Source organism: Protopterus annectens, chromosome 1.part1 (genome assembly GCF_019279795.1).
Source record: "Protopterus annectens isolate FY-2018-M chromosome 1.part1, PAN1.0, whole genome shotgun sequence".
Taxonomy (NCBI): domain Eukaryota; kingdom Metazoa; phylum Chordata; order Ceratodontiformes; family Protopteridae; genus Protopterus; species Protopterus annectens.
In genome coordinates, this window is record NC_056726.1 from 775,044,775 (window position 1) to 775,069,031 (window position 24,257).

Genomic DNA, 24,257 nt, shown 5'->3' on the forward strand with positions numbered 1-24,257 from the left:
ATGAGGGGAATGATAGTGAATCCCAGTTTTCCCCAGCATGCTAGTCAGATCCCAACAGTGTAAGAGTAGGAATAGCTTGGTGCAAGCCTAGGAGTTAGCTGACATCATAGGGGTGTGTGTCAGGCATACTGTAAGTGGATTGGAGCCCTGTGGCTCAGGTTTTCTCCAAGCTAAGCACAGCTAAGCAAGGGGGTGTGTCTGAATCTGCCTAGCATTTTTTACATTACCTAAGTGGGTGTGCGCACCATGCACCGGGTTTTAAAGAAAAAAAAAAAGTTAAACCAGGAAATAGCAGCTCTATGCACATTTGAGCACTGTGTTTGCACCGTGCACCCCTGGGCTTAAACAGGAAGGCAATGGGAAGGGAAAACAGCAGTAGGAAGGTAATCAAAGAGAACTAGCACAGCTGGCAGGTGAAATGTATCAGAATCAGTCAATTACACAGGCAGCAGACCAGCCCAGAACACTACTATAAACTATGCAAACACCTTCCCCTCTGTTTTTTCCTATACTCTACACCATCAGTGTATACAAGCAGGGAACTTTTAAAAAATAAAACTACAAAATGATAGGGGCTGCAGCAGGCAACATAGAACAACATGTGCAAGAGGCTGAGGGTGGTGAGGATGTGAATGCTGCCGATCAACCCACAGTGAGGAGATGCAGAAGAGTGTACAGACCCAGGGTAACCTACCAGGGGCTACATGAGCTGGAGATAGTGGAGTGCTATAGGGTGGACAGGGACTTCCTACAGCAAATTGCTGAGCTGTGCCAGCCACACCTGACAAACTGAACTGACCAAGGGGAACCCATCGCAGTTGATACCAAGGTATATGTAGGCCTAGGAATACTAGCCACAGGTACCGCCCAAAGCTCAACTGAGGATATCATGGAGATCTCACTGGCATCAGCATCCAGAGTATTCCACCAGTTCCTGGATGCCATTTCAGCACATGCCAGTGAGCATGTATATTTCCTGAATACCTGTGAAGTGTTGGCCAGCAGTATGCATCTCTTCCACTAAATAGCAGAATACCCTGAGGTAGTGGGTGCTATAGACTGCACGCACATACGCATCAAAGCACCACCCGGTGATCAGGGTAGGGCCTACATCAACCGCAGGGGTCTCCCCTCCATCAACTGCCAGGTCATGTGTGATGCCCAGGGCATTATAATGAATGTGTGTGCTGGCTACCCGGGAAGCTATCACAATTCCCACATTTGGCATCTGATGCCGCTGTACCAGAGATTTGCCAATGGGAACATCCCCTACGGTTATCTAGTGGGGGATGCTGGTTACACACTGGAGCCGTGACTGATGACACCCATCAGAAATGCACACACACCTGAACAAGAACGCCATAATGAGGCACACGCACAGAACAGACTTATAATAGAGCATGTGTTTGGGATGCTCAAGTCATGGTTCCGGTGTCTGGACACATTCGGTGGAGTCTTGCAGTACTCACCAGCTACATATACTCAAATTGTTATGGTATGTGCCATGCTACACAATATGATCTTGTGGAAACAGCTGCAGCAGGAACAGCACGGGCAGGGCCATACAGCCCTTCACCATTGCCAGGGCCAACATAGGCACAGACTGACTCAGAGGAGGAACAACCTGAGCCTGCCCGAGTAGGCAGATGGAGGCATGCCCAGTATGACCTGGCCATGGCAAAGAGGCAATGCATAGCACATACACTGACACAGTAGGGACCCAGGGAATGACACCTCTCTCTGACTCACACATACAATAAAAGGGATGCAAAACATGACACTACCTGTGCTCAACCATGTATAGAGAGTGTACTATGTGCATCCGGCATAGGCAGCCCTCCAGCACCATCCTCAAACCTGGCACACCCACAAGGTAATTCAATCAACCTACCAATTGCCAAATGGAGTAGAATGTGTCAGTACCCATATCTGTGGTATGGATGTGAGCATGCATGGGAATTGGGTGGCTGAATGTTATGTCAGTAGATAGTAGACACCCATAGCGGCACCATGACAACTGTAACACATACTGGAGTCACCATAGTAGCCAATACTACACAGGGTGATAAAACCCACTGCAGGAAATGTGCTGGGTGACATGTGTGTCTATATGACTCACCCATGCCAGTCAGGGAGGTTCACATACCCAACAACAGTCTCAGCCAGCAGGACAGGTGTAGACAAACCCAAACAGAGCCTGTGCTATGGCCTCTGATTGATGCCTACAGGTAACCTCCCCCCAAGCCTACACAGACAGACTACAGTAGGTCAGGCAGTGGGATGTTAGTTCTGAAGGGTAGGAAGTCAGACACTAATATGTAGGGCAACCAAAGCTAAGACCTGTAGTACACTGATATGCCTCTAGTCAGTATAATAAGTTAGAATACAGAATGAAATGGAATACCTGACATACCGGTACAGTCATAGCAAATGTGTGCAAGTGCCAGGTGTGCCCCCCATCCTATGTAGACATGTAGAAACAGTAAGGTGTGCCCCCCCAGTCATGTGTAGAAATGTAGAAACAGTCAGGTGTGCCACCCCATCCTGTGTAGAAATGTAGTAAGAGTCAGGTGTGCCCCCCCAATCCTATGTAGAAATGTAGAAACAGTCAGGTGTGTCCCCCCACAACCCTATGTAGAAATGTAGTAACATGCATGTGTAGGTATAATACCAGTCAAGCACAGATGCACAGAGGTGGCTAAGGTAGCAGGATAGGTTGTAGCATCTGCACAATATGCAGGTATGTGTGTGTGTGTTGGGTCGGTGTGTGTTTCATATTGTGTGAGAGTGGTCAGTATGTATGCATGTTTAGGTAAGACCTGGTGGCCATTGCCCACTACTGCTGATGACAGGGACTAGTCCTCACAACAGCAGTGCCAAACACAATACCCACCAGTATAACACAAGCTAGCAGTAAGCCATCGTAAATGTATGGTGGTAATATGTGTCACCATCTGAAAGACTGACATGGCGTGGCTGTTGGGCTAGATATACAAGCAGTACACAGGGGAAAGTACCCCACACATACAGTATACATTGTGTCACTGTGAAATGGACACACCCTTGGAATTGTACATACAGGTATGCATCACATTATCTGGTCCTGTAGTAGGAGATACCGGTGTTGTCTGCCCAAACACTCACAGATCACAAAGGAGGCAGGACTGATGTAATGCGAACCAGATGATGTACCTGCACATGCAAGCATAACTGGAATGCCCAGTGCATATCTGTGTGTCAGATGCTAGTAGTGTCCATAGCACACATGCACCCAGCTCACACAAACACCATCCACAGGTACCTCTCTGGTTGTACCCCTGCTGTGGGGAATGGGTACAATATGACCCCACCTGTATATGACAATAGCAATAGAATGCAGCATGCATTGCAGGTGTCCCATGCAGGTGTGCCACTAGCTGTAGGTAGTACCCTGCCAGCATCCACACCACCTGATCAAGACTGATAGCAGGTATTGGCATGAAGACCTAGCACACCTACCCTGTCACCACAGGGGAATATACTGTATGGCGGTCCGAGACTGTAGGACTGACAGAAAGCAATGGGCTATGACATCTGACCTGCATCAACACCTAATGGTGCACAGGCCTCTGCCAAGGGCCTGTGTCTCACACAAACTGCCAATTCATGTTAATTCATGGACACCCAAATAACAACACAATACACTCCACATAAGCCATATGCAAGGCCATGTCCCACTGCATGAGCTGTGGACCAACATCAACACACAGCTGTGATGGGGTGATAAGCATAGGAAAAGTATCAGAGAATGTATGCATAATGTAAGGAAGAGGATAGAATAACAGTGGGGGTTGGGACCATGGGCAGCATGAAATGTGCAAGGTTCGACAAAAAGCTGTGTGCAGACACTATCCCTGGCTGTAAACACATAAATGGGTGTCTACATACCTGCCCGAACACCAAAATAGGGGTAATGTCCTGACTCATGGCCACTGCCTCTGGGTAACATGTATGAATCTATACAGCTGTGAGGTATTGCCATAGCAATATAAGGCCATACTGACATGTTGATGAATGTACAAGTATGGTGTCCTCTGCCAGGACTGTACCAAGGTGCTGAACCGGATACACAGACCCAGCTGCAAGTGTCTGCAGCTCCCCAACAGGATTCCATACCCTACCATGAATATGTAGGCATCTGCCCACAATACCGCACACAGCTGCAGTCACCTTTGTCCCCCAAGACATCACTGTGAGCAGGAATGTCCACCTGATAGTACATGACGACAGAAAACATCACAGTGTATTACAGTACACATGTCTGAATATCTCTGCTAACAGCAGTACCATGTAGCTGAAGCAGCACAGACACAATCACCTACAGTACACACTATTCCCTGCACACTTTGTCCCCATATTGCCAAATGATCGATGGATACCCTGCAGAAATAGTTTGCTACCTGTAGGTGTACAACACAAAGGTCTGCACTGGAGTACAAACTACCTGTAATTAATCCACACATGCAAAACAGAAGGCCATACTGGGCATGCTCACACACTTGAACAAATGAAGCCCATGTCTCCAAACAACAGTGGACCAGACATATCTGACAGTTGCAGATTTTAGTGCAGACACTCCTCGGTATGCACCATTCATGCATTGCACATACAGTGGATAGGAATACAGACATATATCCAAGGACAACACACTATAATAAGCCAAAAGTAGATGTACATAGATGTGTGGAAGAGAGTGGCTGTGACAAGGAGACATCCATTATGAGGCCTGTCCCACCCAGCACACAGCCAAATGGCTACAACCATATGAGTTTCAGATGTCACTCACAGTTTATACTAGCCACCAGTATCTGTCAACATTACAGACTATGTGGTACAAGTGCTAGCTGTGCAACATGACTGTACAGGGAAGTAGTCATCTTGCAGCTGTATACCCATGCCTGTGGAATATAACCCTGCATCTGCCCGCATGTGGTGTGTCAACCTCTAGATGACTGGGTTATGGCCCATACACACACACTGCCCTCCCCATAGCCCTACTACGACAAGGCTGCTGAGGTCATCCAGTTTGAAATACACCTTTGGGAAAATTGTAGCCCAATAATCTCTGTGGCATGTCCTGTAACTACGTACTGCTGTAGTGCGAAAAACTAGTTAGGTAGGAGTTCTAATCCCAGACATGGCAACTGTGTGTGTCTGTCTTTGTAGAGAGCAATGCTTTTCAGGCTAGTCACACTCACTACAATTTGAATGCCCTACTTTGGCAAGGCTTTTGATGCCATCCACCTTGAAATACACCTTTGAGAAAGGTATAGCCCAGTAGTATCCATGGTGTGTCCTATAACTGTGTACTGCTGCAGTGTGACAAACTTGTTAGGTAGGGGTTCTAATCTCAGACATGGCAACTGTGTGTGTGTCTGCCTCCTTCTATGTAGAGAGCAATGCTTTTTAGGCTAGTCACACTCACTACAATTCAAATGCCCTAGTTTGGCAAGGCTGCTGATGTCATCCACTGTGAAATACACCTTTCAGAAAGTTGTAGCCCAGTAATCTCTGTGGCATGTCCTATAACTGCGTACTGCTGTAGTGTGATAAACTAGTTAAGTAGGTGTTCTAATCCCAGACATGGCAACTGTATGTGTGTGTGTGTTTGTCTCTGTAGAGAGTAATGCTTTTTAGGCTAGTCACACTTACTACAGATCAATTGCCCTACTTTGGCAAGGCTGCTGATGTCATCCACTGTAAAATACACTTTTGGGAAAAATGTAGTCCAGTAATCTCCATGGCGCATCCTACAACTGTGTACTGCTGTAGTGTGATAAACTAGTTAGGTAGGTGTTCTAATCCCAGACATGGTAACTGTATGTGTCTCTGTCTGTGTAGAGAGCAATGCTTTTTAGGCTAGTCACACTCAATACAATTCAAATGCCCTACTTTGGCAATCCTGCTGATGTCATTTACTGTGAAATACACCTTTGGGGAAGGGGCACTCCAGCAATCCCCATGGTGCATCCGATAATAGCATCATGCTGTAGTGTGATATAGAAGTCTGGTAGGGGTTGTATTCCCACACATGGCAGTTGTGGATGATTTGTGTGTGTCTATGTCTGAGTAGGGAGACTAGTCAAACTCAGTACAATTCAAATGACCTGCTTTGGCAATCCTGCTGATGTCATTCACTGTGAAATACCTTTGGGGAAAGAGTACTGCAGTAATCTCTGTGGCATGTCCTATAACTGCATACTGCTGTAGTGTAAGATAATAGTTAGGTAGGAGTTCTAATCCAAGACATGACAGGTGTGTGTGTATGTGTGTGTGTGTGTGTGTGTGTGTGTGTGTCATTCGTATCCTGTGTGGAGGGGGCTGTGAGTGTGTAACAACTGGACTCACTGTGGAGCAGTTTTTGCAAACTTCTTATATGGTGGCCCTAGTATATATCACAATGTCCACCGTACAGGGATAACAGATGTGAAATAGCTGAGAGCCTGGGGTGCAAATTTATACCTCTACATATGACATCAATGTCAGCTGAACTACATTAGCAACCCTTGTATTACCCAGGGAACACTCTCAACCCATGTCTCATACATGCACACACTTGCCTAGGCAGCACCCGCTATGTTGGTAGTACCCTGCATAATGCCCACTGATAGTAACCATGGTGTGATTGCAGTGGGCTACAGAGGACATGGCACCCTGTCCATCAGTCCAATAGGCATGTAAAGGCAGACTGTGCACCTCCCCCCTGTTCCCCACTGGACACATACAACACCTGTGGTGCCAGAAAATTTGACCAACAAAGGACATAAAATGCCTGAAACACAAGCCATGTATGGACAGATGCAACTGACACCAGGGAATATCAGTATCATGCTATCAATGTAGGTGCAGGGTCAACCTGCTGTCCATTAACGGTTCCTGCCGTATGAGGCCAGGACTGGCACATCTGATTATTGCAATCTGTGTACACAACATGGTCCAGATACCCCAGGTACAGTACCACATGTCACTGTACATGCATGTGGGAGGTGTGCACATCACAGACACCATCCATATCATGGACAAAGGAACACATACATGGCAAGCAATGCACAGCATTGGCCACATGCAATAGTCACCCAGGTGACTGGATGGCAAATACAATACCCACCTGTGTGGGCAAATCCCGACACTACACCCCTGATCCACAATGCAGACCATTGTCATGTGGCCTTGATGCCAAGGTATACCCATCATTTAGCCTTGTATAGCTGTCTGACACTGTCAACCACTACACACCCGTGAAGCAATGCACCCATGCATGTCAGTACTGGCACCCGTGTGTATGTGTATGTGTTGTATGATGCGTATGACCACATTCACACTCACTACAATCCCCATTGGCATACTGAAGCATGCTGTCTGATGTCAGACACCTCCACATACCCTTTGCCCATATAACGTCCTTATGACCCCTGTGGTGCATGTGATACCTGCACAGTACTGTGTTGTGGCGATCCCACTAGTGATGAGTTGTATTCCTGGCCCTGTCAGGTATGTCAGTGTGTGTGTGTCCCTGTGAGAGTGTGGCTATGTTGACGCTGACACCTGTTCATGCAGACAGGCATGTATACTACAGCTACCGTGTAGCTACCATATCCCTGTTCCAGGTGTCACTCACAATCACATATACGTTCTGAGGACTCCTCAACATGTAACCTATGTGGCACATCCAATAACTCCATGGACATGTGATAGCACTACATAGTCAACAGGGGTTTGATACCCTGTACTGGTAGGTGTGTGAAACAAACATGCTTAAGTTTACTCTCCCACCCTTCCCTAATTTTTCATTGGCTCTGTCTGCCTCTCTCACTCTCTCTCTGGTGGATGTGGAGATTTACACCTGCTATGCTTAGGCAGCAGTATGTGTATTTTAAGTGATGCTCATGATCAGCTGATGGTCTCTGCATGAACTGCAGCCCGCCTCTAGCTGATTGCATGTGGAACAGCTGTGCCAATTGCATGGATACACTCTCCAATATCTAGGAACGTCTTGGTGTTGGGCCTTTCATTCACTGTGAGCAGGAACTCGGTCTGTTGTTTGGCAAACAGCATCTCAGATGGATTGGGGATTTACCTCTAACAACATACACTGTGGAAACAGGCCAACACACAGAAGGGGGATGTGCCTGACCTGACTACAGACTGCAAGTGCTGCTATATTGTATTTGGAGTAATGTTGGTTTAACAGGGTGTGTATGGATATGGCTGTCCTACATGTTTTAATACCTGTCATGTCAGTGCTATGTTTATGAGGGAACCCCCATCTGTAGGGTCATCTGCAGACTGGGCAGTGTGTGGTGCCTTTTGTTTCACGTGTTAACCACAGAGCACCTATCTGTGAACTGCAGAAGGTAGTGTGAGGATAGCAGTCTGTAGATGGTGACAGCCATGAGAGTTACTGAATTCATATCCATCATAGGACATATGTTGCAACAAACCCTGTTACAACAGTAAATGTATGAGGTTATCACAGCAACATGTCAATATTGGCCCTGTGTATGTGCCTCCAGCCACAACCCTGTCAACCTTTGTACATATGCCATGCCGTAAGGGGTAAATATGTGCTGTACACCATAATTAGTGACATCATATCTGATAATAAGTCAGTGAGATATCAGACTGCTACACATGTTATGTATAGTAGGGGTTATACTTGATGACATAACCTGGACAGTCTGTGGTTGTGTGTACAGTACTGAGGTCTGTGTACATATGGTGAATGTCGACAGTGTGTGTATTGTTAATATGTACCTTGGCCTGTGTACAGACTGCGGTAGATGTCATTGTTCTTGGTCTTGTTCTATCTGATGTTACATGCTGCTCCAAGGAATGCTTCCCTATTGGCTTACATGTTTGTAGGGCCATACACACATATGTCCCATACCACAGACAGGCATAGGACCACACTGTGTAGCAGCACAGTATATGTAGGGTTAGTGTGTGAGTAGCACATATGAGGTTGGTGTGGAACAGATAGTCCATATACTGTAATATTACACTAGCTTACCATATGTGGCTGTGGCTGTGTTCACTTTTGTTGTGGTTAAGCACTGTCACACAGGTGTATGTAACCCTGTGCTGTGGCATGCTGGTAGAGCCTGCTATATATGCAGAGGTACATGTGCACTCCCCCATAGGAAATGTAGGCCAGTGTTGAGCCAGTCTGCCTGGACCGTGCACAGTGCTTTGTTACATGCCTAGCAGCTTAGTGTACTTACCCAGTGAGATGTGATGTCCAGATACTTGCCAGATGTACTGCTGCCAGGCCACCATAACAGTCATGTATGTCAGACAGAGCAGTGGGATGCTGTATAGATGTATGTCAATATCTAGTGGTTAGTATGTGGCCATGGCACCTCTGTACCAGCGGTTTTATGTGGCAGGACAAACAAGGGTGTGTGAATGCATAAACTATGGGGGCAAATGTATACCAGCAGTCATGTGTTATACCCATCTACATGGCTGTTAACATCCTCATTGTCAGGATTGGTCCACATGTCTTGCACTAAGGGGTTATGTGCATACCTCTGGACTGTCTGGAGTGTGTCAGACTGTCCACATATATTGGCCAATATCTCTGATGTTGTCCACAGGAGCATTACGTGCTAGCAGTGGTACTGTACTATGATGTCCTTAGGATGTCTGTCAGTAGCCAATGGCGCACATGTTAAAAGCAGCTGTGACCTCCCACACACACCATGTCTGTGAAGACAAAAAGAAGTTATGTACCTACTATAACGTTCCATGTTAGTTGTCTTCATCTCGCCTTCTTCTTGCTGGTTGGGATCAGAGCCGATCCTCAGCTCCGACTCGGCCATCTTCTATAGCTCAAGAGCTGTTTACTGGCTCGAGGCTACCCTTTATCCCATGATGCCTAGCGCTAGCTACCCAGATCACATTTGTAATAGTTAACCCCAGACTCAACCAGAGAAACAACCTGCCCAAGAACAGGTTGAGCATACCTATCATACTCTCTAAGTCAGTAGAGGAAACAAACCAGAGAATACTCAGCCAGTGAAACCAAAACTCCTCTCGATCCAATAGGACAGGGGGATGGAGGGTGGGACGCAAGAAGAAGGCGAGATGAAGACAACTAACATGGAATGTTATGGTAGGTACATAACTTCTTTATGTTAAGTTGTCTATCTCGCCTTCGTTCTTGCTGGTTGGGACAGTGTCCCTAGCACCTACAATCCTGGGCGGCTCATTGGAACAGACTCTTCAGAACAGTGGAACCAAAGTCAGCACTGCTCCTGGAGACCATATCTAGTTTGTAATGAGAAATAAAAGTATGAGGATTTGCCCACGTGGCAGCTGCACAAATAGAATCCATGGGCAACCTAGATTGGAAGGCTACAGAGGTGGCCAAAGCCCTAGTAGAATGACCTTTCGGTTTGATAGGCAAGTCTTTGTTTCTTAATTGATAAATGAAGGTAATAATGTGAGACAACCATCTGGATAAGGTCACTTTGGAAACTGGGAGACCTTGTTTGCCTAGAGCATAAGAAAGGAATAGTTGATCCGACTTCCTTGTATCCTTGGTCCTATGCAAGTAAAAACGCAATTGTCTATGAACGTCCAATTGGTGAAATTTGTATTCTGCCTTGTTGGTGTGGTTAGGGAAAAACCCAGGAAGGTCTATAGATTGGTTCAAATTATTTTTGGAGCAGTCTTTCGGAAGGAAAGATGGATTAGTCCTCAGAGCAACCCTATCCTTATGAAAAACCAAGTATGGAGGACGAACACATAGTGCCTGAAGTTCAGAGACGTGTCTGGCTGATATAATAGCCACCAGAGTGTTTTCCAAGATAGGAATTTAATTGAGCAGGACATTGCGGCTTCAAAGGGGGGCATAATTAAAGAGGTTAGTACTAAATTAAGGTCCCAAGGAGGAGGGGGATCGCTCACTGGAGGTCTAAGGAGAGAAGTCCCCCTTAGAAAGGCTTTACAGAGCTTATGAGACATAATGTTTGAATTAGACAACCCAACATGAAAGTTAGAAATGGCCATCAATTGAACCCTGATTGTAGCAGAAACGGACCCAGAATGAAAGAGTTGTGCTAGGAACTCCAAAATTTCGTGGACTGGGGCTGAAAAGGGATATATGTTCCTAGCCTCTGCCCAACAAGAAAAAATTTTCCATTTACTAGCATAAGTTTTTCTAGTCATGGACTTGTGAGAGGACACAATAATCTCACGCACGGCTGAGGAAATGCTGGGAAGCCTGGCTAGGGTTGGAATTGGAGCAACCAAGCTGTGAGCTGGAGTGTTTGAATGGATTGATGCAACCCGCCTGATTGATGAATCAGCAGGTCTGAAATGGGATCCAGAGTTCAGGGCTGCTCGAGAAGGTAATGATGCAGGAACGGAAACCATACCTGACAAGGCCAGTAGGGGGCAATGAGGATCATTTTGCAACCCAATGATATAGCTTTCTGTATGAGCTTCGGTATTAGGGGAAACGGAGGGACGGCATAAAGGAGTCCCTGAGGCCAATCATGGACGAGGGTGTCTCTGGGAGAGTGACCTGGAAGCGGAAGAATGGAGAAGTAGTTGCTGCATTTGCTGTTGAAGGGGGTGGCAAAAAGATAGCAGCAAGGCTGTCCCCATTTGCGGAAGATCAGATCCGCAACTACCTGATTCAGAGATGACTCGTGAGGCATGAGACTAGCTCTGCTGAGCCTGTCCGCTATAACGTTGGACTTCCCAGGAATGTGCATTGCAATTAGAAATTGTTGTTGATGTACCACACCACTGACATATTGTCCATTTGAATTGTAATGGTCCCAGAAGGGAGAGAGTCCTGAAGAGCTTGCAATGCTAGGAGCACGGCTCTCATTTCTAGGACGTTTATATGCAGATGGTACTCGTGAGGCTGCCAAGTGCCTTGGACTGTCCTGCCCTGATAATGCCCCCCCCCACCCTATCAGGGAGGTGTCTGTGGTCACTGTGGTCACTGTGGCCACTGGAGGGGGCTGAATGAAGGGTCTGCGCAGAGACACTAGTGGGGAGACCATCCACCAGGAAAGGTGCCTTTTGCATGCTTCTGTAATCATGATCATGTGAGACATGGGCAGCTGTTGGAAAGACCATTGTGTGAACAGAAGCCATTGAAGTATTCTCATGTGAAAGCAGGCCAGAGGGATTAGAAGAATTGCCACTGCCATGGAACCCAGAGTTTGAAGGACGAACCTGACTTGGATCCTTTTGCTCTGCATTAGAATTTGAACTTGCTGGCGAATTGTAGACACCCTGTCTGGCGGCAGCCTTGCGGACATATTTCTTGTGTCTAAGTCTGCTCCTATATAGGTAATAGACTGACAGGGCAACAAGGCAGATTTTTCGAAGTTTATTGTGATGCCTAGCTGGGAGCAGATTGTGATTGTGTAGTCCCTGGCTTGGAGAAGTTGATGCCTGGTAGTAGCAGTGAGGAGCCAGTCATCTAGATATGGAAACACCGGGAATCCTCAACGTCTCAGGTGAGCCATGACTACTGTCATACACTTGGTGAACACCCTGGGGGCTGTGGTGAGACCAAAGGGCAGAGCTCTGAACTGGTAATGACTGGCTCCCAGCTGGAAGTGAAGGAATCCCCTGGAACGCCTGTCCATTTTGATGTGATAGTACGCATCCTGAAGATCTATGAAGTACATCCAATTGCCCTGACCCAAAAAGGGTAGAATGGACTGTAGTATGACCATCTGAAACTTTGTTCTTTGAACAGACTTGTTCAGTCTGCTGAGATCCAGAATTGGTCTCCAGTCCCCTGTCTTTTTTGATACCAAAAAGAACCTTGAATAAGTTCCAGATCCATGTCGGTCTGCTGGGACTTCCTGGATGACTCTTTTTTTTTTTTAGCAGTTTTGAAACTTCTATGACTGCTTGGTCCGTCAGATTGGGTGGAACATCTGGAAGGGATTTGCTTGAAGGTAAAGGGGGCAGAGAGAAGGGAATTTGGTAACCTCCGGATATAATTGACTGTACCCATTTGTCTTACATTAAATTTTGCCAGACTTTTGGGTACAGAGAAAGTCTTCCCCGACTGCCTTCAGAAGCGGGCAGTCGGGCAACCCTTCAGAGATGTTGAAAGGGCTTCTCAGAGAAAGATTCTCTGTTGCCCTGGTTCTGCAGACCCCCTCTGCCATGAGGGTGGCGTCTGTTGTTGTTTTCCCCTCTGCCCCTGGAGGAAAAATTGCTATGTGCATCAGGCGAGGCTCCCAGGGATTTTCGGAACCACATTTTACCACTCTTCTGACCCTTGGGGTATGGTCTGGAAGAAGTGGAAAAATGGACTCCCACAGCAGAGAGGGTCTTGCCTTCTTGCTCACACCTAGTCAAAGTGTCTTTCACCTGTGGTCCAAAAAGAAAGGAACCATCAAAGGGGGTGTTGGTGAATGATGCTCTAAAGGGTTCTGCAAAATTACACAGCCACATCCAGGCGTGTCTCCTCAGGGAAACACCGGTACCTGCAGCTCTACTCGCACCATCGGCTGCATAGGAAATGAGCCTCATGGAGGAGTTGACTACAGAATTAAGGGTCACCAGCTGGGAAGCCACTTTAGCTTGAGCCCCCTCAGCTGATGGATCTTGAAGGGTATCTCCGAGCTCTTTAAGGAGATCTCTCTGAAGCCGGGTAAAATGGCATAAGTAATTCAGTGACCTCATGGAAAAGGTCACTGAAGTAAACATTCGCTTCTCATATCTGTCCATGGTCCTAGACTCTTTGTTAGGAGGATGGACAGATGAAGAAGTTTCTGCTAACTCCTTTTTTGTGGCTGCTGCTACCACCATGGCATCAACAGAAACACCTTCCAAAAGGAATTGCTTATCTTGGGGTGCTATAATGAATCTACCAGGCCTCCTCGGAGTTGGTTCCACTGCATCCGGAGCTGACCAAGCCATCCGAGCCACCACTGACATAAGTGGATCGAAAGGTGGAGAAACCCAGGAGGTGGAAGGTCGGGAACTGAATGCATCCAGGAATACAGACTCATCCTCGGTTGGGGCTAGGGGATTCCAGTTCCTCCTCTGCTTAAGCATTTCGAGGATGTCCAAAAAGGAAACATCTTCAGAGCAGGATCCTGGGGACCTTTCTGAGTCATCTAAGTCTGTATCAGAAGTGACAGACTCAGGGGAGTCAATGTGCTTCCTCTTGCACTTCTTCTTACGAGGGGGCTCATCTGAATGGTCAGGGGAGGCCTTGGAAGAAGAGGAAACACCCAATGGGGTGCCCTGGAGCACCGGTTCCCCAAGCTTGGGGTCTGGAGGAGGAGCAGAGGTTGGCACAGGCACTACAGGGGATGGAGCCGATGGGGCCGATAGTGGAGCTGACTCAGTGGCCACCACACTCCTCATGACATCGAAGGCATCCCTGCTATGATGCAGAGAAGGCTCTGGGTCCAAGGAAATCAGAATCCTTCTCTGCACCAAGGGAGATGGCTCCGAGGCCAATGTAGGAGCCGAGCTCACCTGCGCCGAAGATCCGAGAGGGAGAACGCGGTCAGACAAGGGTCCAATGCCACTCACACCCTCGGAGCCGACGAGAGAGCCCTAGCTCCCAGATCCCTCAATGGATGGCACCATTGAGGGAATCAGAGCTGACGACGGAACCAAAGGAGAAAGAGTTATCAGAGCTGACGGTTCCACTACTCAAACCCCAACGAACTCTGGCTTCGAGCCGACACCTGCTGAGGAGGGCTGGACAACATCTTAACTAATAACCAATATACAGTCTATAGAAAAAACACAGACAGTACAGTATAATACAGACTAAAGTTTTTTTTTTTTTTTTAGGAAGCCTCTAACTCAAACGGCTGGCCTAACAAGAAGGTATAAGGAAAGCCTCTAACCTAAATGGCTAACCTGACAAGAAAAGGATAAGGATGGGGAGGGTTAGAACTCTCTAATTAAAACGAGTTCTAAGAGTGGGAGGGAGGACTACAAAAAATACACTCAACTACCACAACAAGTATAAAACTAAAAGTTAAGAATACCCTACTAAGAAAAAAGATTATTTCACAGAAAAAAGTTCTATAGTAATGTCAATACAAGTCTGAGCCAGAAAAACGACACCTCGCAGCTGAAGCGGCAAACAAGATCTGGGTAGCTAGTGCTAGACATCATGGATAAGGGGTAGTGTTAAATAAAATCAAGAATTCAATACACAGGAGGTTCAGGTTCAAAAGTTTACTAGTGTACACCAGGAGGCAAAAAACGTACAAGTACAGAATTTTGTCTAACATGAAACAGGAAGCACACAATTTTATACAGTCTTAACATTCAAGCTGTGCCCACCTTACTGACGTGGTATGTCACAGGGCATCTACATCACTTTAGCTTACAGTCCTCTATTCATAAAAACTGCTGATGCTGTATATTTTTAAAAAGTTTTCCTCTGGTAACAATACGGTCTTGCTATCCACCTGGTCAGACATAATGTCTTTCTGTAAAGTTACTTCTTCAAGGTTTCACACCAGTTCGAATACAATAGCAGATTCAATCTTCTAATACACATCTTTGTTCACTGTAACACTTTCCCACCAGCTGCATGCTATCTTAGTAACACATATACAAGGCCAAATCATCCCAGCAGGAAAGAGCAGAAGATTTCATTATTTCACATATTTAATTTCCTGACCCAGCAGATAATCACTTGTAAAAAGCATAAACATTAAAACTTGCTAAGCTAGCAACTGCCAGGGTCAGAGGTCAGTTTGCTACAAGCCACACTGCAGTTTCAAAACTACTTGCATTTACACATGAATTTATCCTTTCTGTTATATGATAAATAGAATAAAATGCATTATATCGTTTTTGCATTTAGTTACTTGTAACTCATTGCACTCAAGTTACCTGGCACTTGCTCACTAAAGCAATTATATAAGTCAGCACTAAAAATTAAAAGCACTACACCCTCACTTCCCACTGGCCCTTGTTTTCAATTATTAAGGAATTCCCAATATTATTCTAGCATGTCCAAAGGTCAGTTGCCAATCTCCTCTCCGGTCCAGCTGGTGAATCTGGGAATCTTGAGGCAATGTTATAACTGCCTCATGTACACAGACAACCCTCTCCTCCTCCCACATAACACAAATACTTGCGAGAGATGCAGCTATTTAGCCAAACTGGAGGCTGAGCTCTCTCAACTCAGGACTGGCAAGACCAGACAGGAGGAAAAGGCAACTACACACACCACAAAACCAGCCTCACATAATGCTACCACACCACTGAATCAAACACATAAACAAACAAAGACATACTCGGAGGCTCTGAGTAAAAATTTACCTAAACAGCAGAGGCCTCCAAAGCATACACGCAAACAACTGCTACCTCAAGACACCCCACAAGCAACACATAAACCACAAAAGCAGTGTGCAAAGCAGCCACAGCCTTTAAGGCCAAATACAGCACCAAACACACTTGTCATAGGTGACTCCATAGTCAGACACACTGACGTCCCACTCACCAGGCTGAACAAGGAGAGAGTCACAGTAAGCTGCCTATCGGGCGCTAGAATCTGCCACATAACACAAGCACTCTGGTCACTCCACGGCAAGTACAAATATGACACAGTCATTGTCCATGCTGGTGTGAACGACCTGAGACATACCTCCCTGGACTACATGAAAAGAGACATAGAGGAGCTCTCTGATTATGTAGCCCAGGCAGGTATGACCCTGACCCTGAGCAGTATCCTTCCTTCACCAAGAATGATGCCACAATATAGAGACAAGATGATCAGCTTTAACAATTGGCTTAATGTCTAGTGTCATTCAAAGGGGATCCAGTGTCTGTCTGCCTGGGATGACATGATTGACAAGCCACGCTGCTTCGCAAGGGACGGCTTGCACGTGTCACTCCTGGGATTCCGGATATTGGCTAAGGCTCTTGCCACCCCCATAGTGCCTTTTTTAGGCAAGGCTCAAATTCTAAACCTACCACCCTAGAAAACAAAAATGGGAAGAAACTGAGGGTAATGCTGCTCAATGCCAGAAGTCTAAATCTCAAAATGCATGCACTCGAGGCCCTTCTCAGTATGGAGAACATCGATGTCTGTGCTGTAACTGAAACCTGGTTCAAGGCTCCTGAGAGCACCCGGCACTATTAGGTTTTACCTCATATCATGCGTTCGGCCCCAAAACCCAGATCACACCACAAAAGGAGGGTGTATCCATATTCATAAAGGATACCCACACCTCCAGGTTGGTGGCAACGCATAAGCTTGGAAACCATCCAGGTGCAACTAACCATAGGCAAAACTGCTCTACAAATTGTAGCATGCTACAGGCCACCCTCTCAAACTCAGGAACCCCACACAGCCTTCCTGAAGACACTGGAAGGTATAAATGTATCTCCAAACACCATCATATTGGGTGACTTCAACTACCCGAATATAGACTGGGAACATTACTCAAGCCCTAACTTTCTAGCCCAATGGTTCCTGGAGTTCATAAATTCAAATGCCATGGAACAGCTAGTCACTGTTCCCACGAGAGGAGAAAATATACTAGATCTTATTATCACAAACATGGGGACAAAATGCTCCACACCGGAAGTATATCCCTCATTGGTGAGATCTGATCATAAACTAATCTCACTGGAAATCCACATCCCGCCCCTACCCCAAACAAAAAAGACCACAGTGAAGAACTTCTCTAAAGCAAACTTCACACTACTCAAGACTGGTGTGGTATCCTTCAAGGCCCCTGAGCCAGTGGAAACCACAACCCAAGCTGTGGAAGCCCTTACAAATGCCTTCTATGAACATCTCCAGGACTGCATGGATCAGGCAATCCCAAATAAAACCAAGACTCTTTCCACAAAGGGCAAACGTCCAGTCTGGTGGACCCCAGCCATTAACAAACTTTACAATAAGAGGAGAAAGCTATTACATGATAGAACAAAATCCATAAAAGGGAAGTCACCCCTGATCATTATTAGTGAAAAAATACGAGCACTCATAAAATCAACTAAGGCCAATTTTGAGAGAAAAATTGCCATGGATTCAAAGGACAATCATAAGGCCTTTTTCAGCTATGTTAGGAACCTGGGTGGAAACTCCCAGATATGCTCAGAATTAGTCCAAAATGATACAAAAATCACTGAACCCACAGACATTGCCAACATACTGGCAGACAGGTTCAGTGCAAACTTCACCCCCCCTCTCCCCCCCTAAAGGAGAGATAACTATCCCAGCAGAGTGTAGCCTCCCAGACATCTCAATTGCGCAAGTGAAAGATGCTCTCTCTAAAGCTAAAAACACAGCATCAATGGGACCGGATGGTGTCCCCGGCTGTGTGCTACATGAGCTAAATGAGGAATTAAACCCGCACATAAGGCAGCTGTTTAATCTCAGCCTTACCACAGGATACGTGCCCAAGGAGTGGCGTACGGCAACTGTGGTCCCACTCCACAAAGGCGGTGCCTCTACGGACCCTGGTAATTACCGCCCCATAAGCTTAACAAGTCTAGTCTGCAAAACTATGGAGAGGATCATAATGGAGCTTATAAACAAAGATATAGGGGACTTGCAGACATTGGACCCGACCCAGTTTGGCTTCGTCAAGGGCAGATCATGCCTTTTGAACTTGGTCAACTTCTTTGAAACAGTCACCAAGGCCATTGATGAGGGAAAGGCAGTCCATACAGCCTACCTTGACCTTGCAAAGGCCTTCGACACAATACCCCACTCGGGTATTGTAGAAAAACTTACCAGCTTAAATGTAAACCCATATGTCACAAGATGGGTTGCAAACTGGCTTAAGGACAGAACTCACAGGGTTAGAGTTGCTGGCGCTATGTCAGACTCCAAGCCGGTCACAAGCGGTGTCCCACAGGGCTCGGTCCTTGGCCCCCTATTGTTCGGTATCTACTTCTCAGAAGTACAGGCCAACATGGGAGGACTTTGGCTGACAAAGTTTGCAGATGACTGCAAACTGGGCGCCATAGTGGAAAGTGCATCGGACACGGATATCCTTCAGAAGGGACTCACGGAAACAGATAGCTGGTGCCAGAGCCATGGCCTGAAGTTAAACGCCAAAAAATGTATAGTCATACCCTTCGGGAAAAACAAGGTAACCCCAAGCTACCATATAGGTGGCAATCCACTAAGCACAGAAGAGGTTATCAGGGACCTGGGGACCCAGGTTGACAGTGGCCTTTCTTTGACACTCACGTTGCTAAAGTGGTTAGAAAGACCTTCTACATTGCCCACCTGATCATGAAGGGATTCACATCCAGATCTAGTGAGGTCATTGTTCCCTGTACTCTTCACTTATCAGACCAATGATCGAGTACAATGCCCCATTCGGGATGTATCGCACCCGACATCTGCAGCAATTGGAGAGACCCCAAAAGTTCCTCACCAAAAGGATAAAGGGACTCCAAAATCTGTCATATGCTGCCAGATTGAAGAAACTCCAGCTCTATTCAGTTGCATACCGTCTGCTCAGAGGTGACATGTGCCTGACATACAAGGCCATGAACAACCCGGAATTAATGGACATGCTCCACCTCAAAAAATCCAAATCCACCAAAACCACTAGAGCAAGCGACTTAAACCTTAGCATGGATATAAATAGGACGTGCTGGAGGGATAGATTTATCACTCAGAGACTCCCTATGCTGTGGAATAAAATCCCGGTCCATGTGAGGCAGAGCACCTCGCTGGCTCTGTTCAAGAGAAATCTTGACCTGTGGATGGGAGATCGTAGGTTTATCCCAGGAACCATCTATGTGTCACTGCTGGACAGAGGCACAACAAACTAATGGGCACAGTATTTTTTCATATAAGGGATGGCGTAAGCCACAAAAATTTGGGCTAGGCTTATAAATGCCTTAGGGCAGATAGCCTAGTATAAACCTATGAACCTATGAGCCTATATACTACTTTGTTTTTAAACTAGCATTTCACATATATTCAAATACACATTTTTCTAACATTTTCCCTCCTATTAATACTTTTTATTCTATTTTGAAATATGCATAGTGTCATTTCATCTCCCAACCTCTTCCACTAAGGATTTTCAGCTAGGTGAGTCATTCAATCTATACTTCAGAAAAAATGTCATCTGAGATCAAGTTTTCAATCTCAATATCTTGATACAAGGTTTCAGTAACAGATACATCAATAAAATCTTTGATTAGTCTTTTCATGCAGGGAATTCCACAGCAAACACATGCTCCTATTAGGAGTATACCTACACAAATGGCAATCAGAATATTCATTAGGATGAACCCCCCCCCCCCAAATAGATTCTGGAAAAAGTCCGTCGGTGAGTTTGGGCCTGGTTCAGCCATGGCTGATGCTTGCTGAATTACCTCTAGGTGGTTGTTAATTTCATGCCTATTGTCTGGTATGTACGCACAGCATTCTTCTTTGATAAGCGCACATGTACCACCTCTCGCCGCTAGGGTGAAGTCAAGAGCCATTCGATTTTGTAGCACAACAGTTCTCATTGCATTCAGTTCATCAGTCACCAGTTCTAGGGCAGAAAAAGTTGCATTACTCATTACTTCGAGAAGTTTCAACAACTTCCTCAGCTCCCAGATCGATTTGACTGCTCCATATGCTGGGAATATTCCTGCCCAAGATATATCACTGTCACTCAAGTCTATATGAGCCAATTTACTTTTGTCTTTCACGCTATTATGGTCTTTCCAGCCAGCTTCGATCCTTCCAACTGGATTTACAGGTTTTCCAACTGGACCTTCAGGTTTTTGGACTGCTTCTCTCATGTTTTGTATCTTACCCAAAGGTAATTCTGCCGTATGTCTTATTGCCGGAACCAGATAACCCAAAAAACAACTGCTGGACCAATTCTCAGGTAACCATTTATATGCTTTTTTTCCACAAATAAAATAACAGTTTTCTACTTTGGTACTAATACGCATCAACCCTGCATGAAACATTTTCTGATCTATAACTGACAATTGTTTAAACAAAACAGGATTCTTGCGAATGTCATTCATGGTTGTTTTCATTGAGTTCAAATATGAGTCATAATTAGTATTGCAAAGAATATTGCTATTACTATTCTTAATATAACACCGGTAAGATATGGTTATATTACAATTGCTCCAGCCCACATGGAGAGTATCATTTTTGTAAAAACATACAATTCCTTTTTGCGTGACAGGTAAAAATAAAGCTATTTTGTCCTGTGATCTCACAGTTCCTGTATCGAAGAGTAAATTCTCCCAAGTCTCATTTATCCCCAAAGGGACAGCGGACATTATCAGTCCTCCATATGCTGTTGGTATAGCTGTACAAACCCAGCAATTTGAAATGTTCATAGTCTCTGCATATACACGCTTCATGGCTAGGTATGTGTTAAAATTTGGATGCCAGTCTATAGACGTTTCGTCACGCCTTCCCACTTTCACTTGTGTGGTTGTGTGAAGGATAAACCACAACAAGAGGAAAATTGTCACAATTACAGTCAATAAATGTATACTCAACAAAATGATTATGCAACATCTCTGGGGTTGATCTAAATTTCTATTCGCTTTGTTTTTGGCCATCTTGGTCCTGTTGTATATCAGTCACAAAGTTTTTATCAAGTTGAAAGTTCTTTACTGGTTCGCAGTGTGTCAAATGAACCCAGGACGTCCTCTCAGCCACTCTGACTGCAGTAGGCGTTGCCAACAGTACCTCGTACGGTCCTTCCCACTTTGGACTCACCCAATTCTTCCTTATTGGTCACTTTTAGCCAAACCCACGTCCCAGGGGCCAAAACTGCTTCTACCGGTCTGGTCTGTTCCTTATCTGAAAAAGAGTTAAACTGCAAAACAGATTTATTTGTTAACAGTTTCCTCATATAACTAGCTAATGAACTGTCAGCCTCTTGTTCTGTGGGCATGAGAGCTTTCCACTGAGGCACATAATATGCTCTTCCAAAAATCATTTCAAAGGGAGTCAAACCCTTCACATTTGGAACCGTTCTCATACTCAGCAGTGCTAAAGGCAGACAGTATATCCAATTCTTTTGGGTTTCCTCAACTAACTTCCTAAGTTTATTCTTAAGGGTACCATTGTACCTTTCCACCAGTCCTGCTGACTGTGGGTGGTAGACGCAATGGTTCTTTAAGGAGATACCAAAAAATCTCCCAAGTTGCTGGATTGTCCGGTTCACAAAATGTGTGCCGTTGTCACTATAAATCCTTTCCGGAATGCCAAATCTAGGGATTACTTCTTTTATCAGGGCTTTTGCCACTGTTGCTGCATCCGGATTTTTGGTTGGAAAAGCTTCTACCCATTTAGAAAACATATCTACAATAACTAAACAGTATTTCTTCCCTTCACACTTACTCAATTCTATGAAATCCATACAAATAGTATGGAACGGATATGGTGGTATAGGAAAACTTCCTTGCTTGGTTTTAAATGCCCCTTGTGCATGGTGCTTGTTACAAGTATGACAAGCTGCACAAAATTTTTTTGTATAGTTTGTGAATCCATATGTTTGGAATATTCGGTTTACTAACTGTACCATCCCCCCTGTTGAGACATGGCACTGCCCATGGCTCAACAAAGCTGCATATCTAAATAAATTAGATGGCAATATCGGTTTTCTCTCTTTGGAAATATACAGTCCATTTTCAAGAATTGCACCTCGTTTTTCCCATTTTTGTTTTTTTGCTTTTGTAGTAAGCATCTGCATTGTTTTTAACATGTCTAAATCTAAAATCTCAGAGGGTTGTAATTCCTCATTCAAAAGTAAAGTTTCTGAGTCTGAGGCTGCTTGCTTTGCAGCTGCATCAGCTTGTGCATTGCCTTTCGAAATCTTATCCTGTTGTTTTGTATGAGCTACACATTTACAAATAGCTACTTTGGTAGGTAACTAAATAGATTCTAATAATTCCAAAATAAATTGCGCATGATTAATAGGTTTTCCACTAGATGTTATCATTCCTCTATTTTTCCATTGCTGCGCAAATACATGTACTGTAGAAAAAGCATACTGACTAACAGTATATATGTTTACACACTTGTCTTTTGCTAAAGTACATGCCCACGTCAAAGCTATCAATTCTGCTGCTTGTGCAGATAAGTTATGTGGTAAGGATTGGGCTTCTAGAATTTCAGTGTCTGTAACTACGGCATAACCCACTAGATTCTTTCCTGTAGGGCCCCTTCTGCATGAGCCGTCCATGTAATATGTCACCTCGGCATAATCCAAGGGCATATCTGTGAGATCTTGTCTAGGCAAGGCTAACTGTTCAATTTCCTGCAGGCAGCTGTGTGGTGTGCCATCCGCAGGAGTTGGAAGTAATGTTGATGGATTTAATGCCATACATCGTTCAATTGTCATATGAGGTTGGCTCAGCAGTATAGTCATACATGAAAGATGTCTAGCAGGAGAGAGGTATGCTACCTTTTCTTGCAGTAAAATTATTGCGACTGCATGAGGCACTCTCAATGTGAGAGGGTGGAATAACACCACTGAGGCTGAAGCCTGTACTGCCATTGCAGCTGCAACTACTGCCTGTACACAGTGAGGCAAAGATCGTGCCACTGGGTCTAACTGCGATGAATAATAGGCTATGGGGCGTTGCTTATCCCCATGTTGTTGCATCAGTACTGACATCATATATCTTTGCTTGCAATCTACGGTCTGAAAGAACCGTTTGTGATAATTTGGGAGTCCTAAAACTAATGAAGAAGCTATCAACTGCTTCAACCTGCAGAAAGTCATTTCTGCTTCGGTTGTCCATTGTAACAAATCTTGTGCTGCCATTGGCATCTTATATATCAAGTCAGTCAGTGGAGCAGATTCCAAAGCATAATTTGGTATCCAACTCTGACAAAAATTAGTTGTACCCAAGAAGGACATCATTTCCTTCTTGGTTGCTGGTTTGGGTGCTTGCAAAATCGCTGTTTTTCTTTCCTCGTCTAATATTCTACCTTCATTGGATATCACATATCCTGGGTATATAACTTGCTTTTTCCAAAGTTGTAACTTATTTTTGTTTACTTTGTGCCCTTGTGCTGCTAAAAACTTCAATAATGCTACAGTATCCTCCCTGCATTGTTGCTGGGTGGGGGCTGCTAGCAAGATGTCATCTATGTAAAGTAGAACCTGACTACTTCCCGGTGGGGTAAACCCTGCCAGGTTGCTAGCCATTTCTTGTGCAAATATTGTTGGGCTCTCACAATATTCCTGTGGTAGTCGAGTATAGGTATACCTTTTACCCTGAAATGTAAATGCAAACCA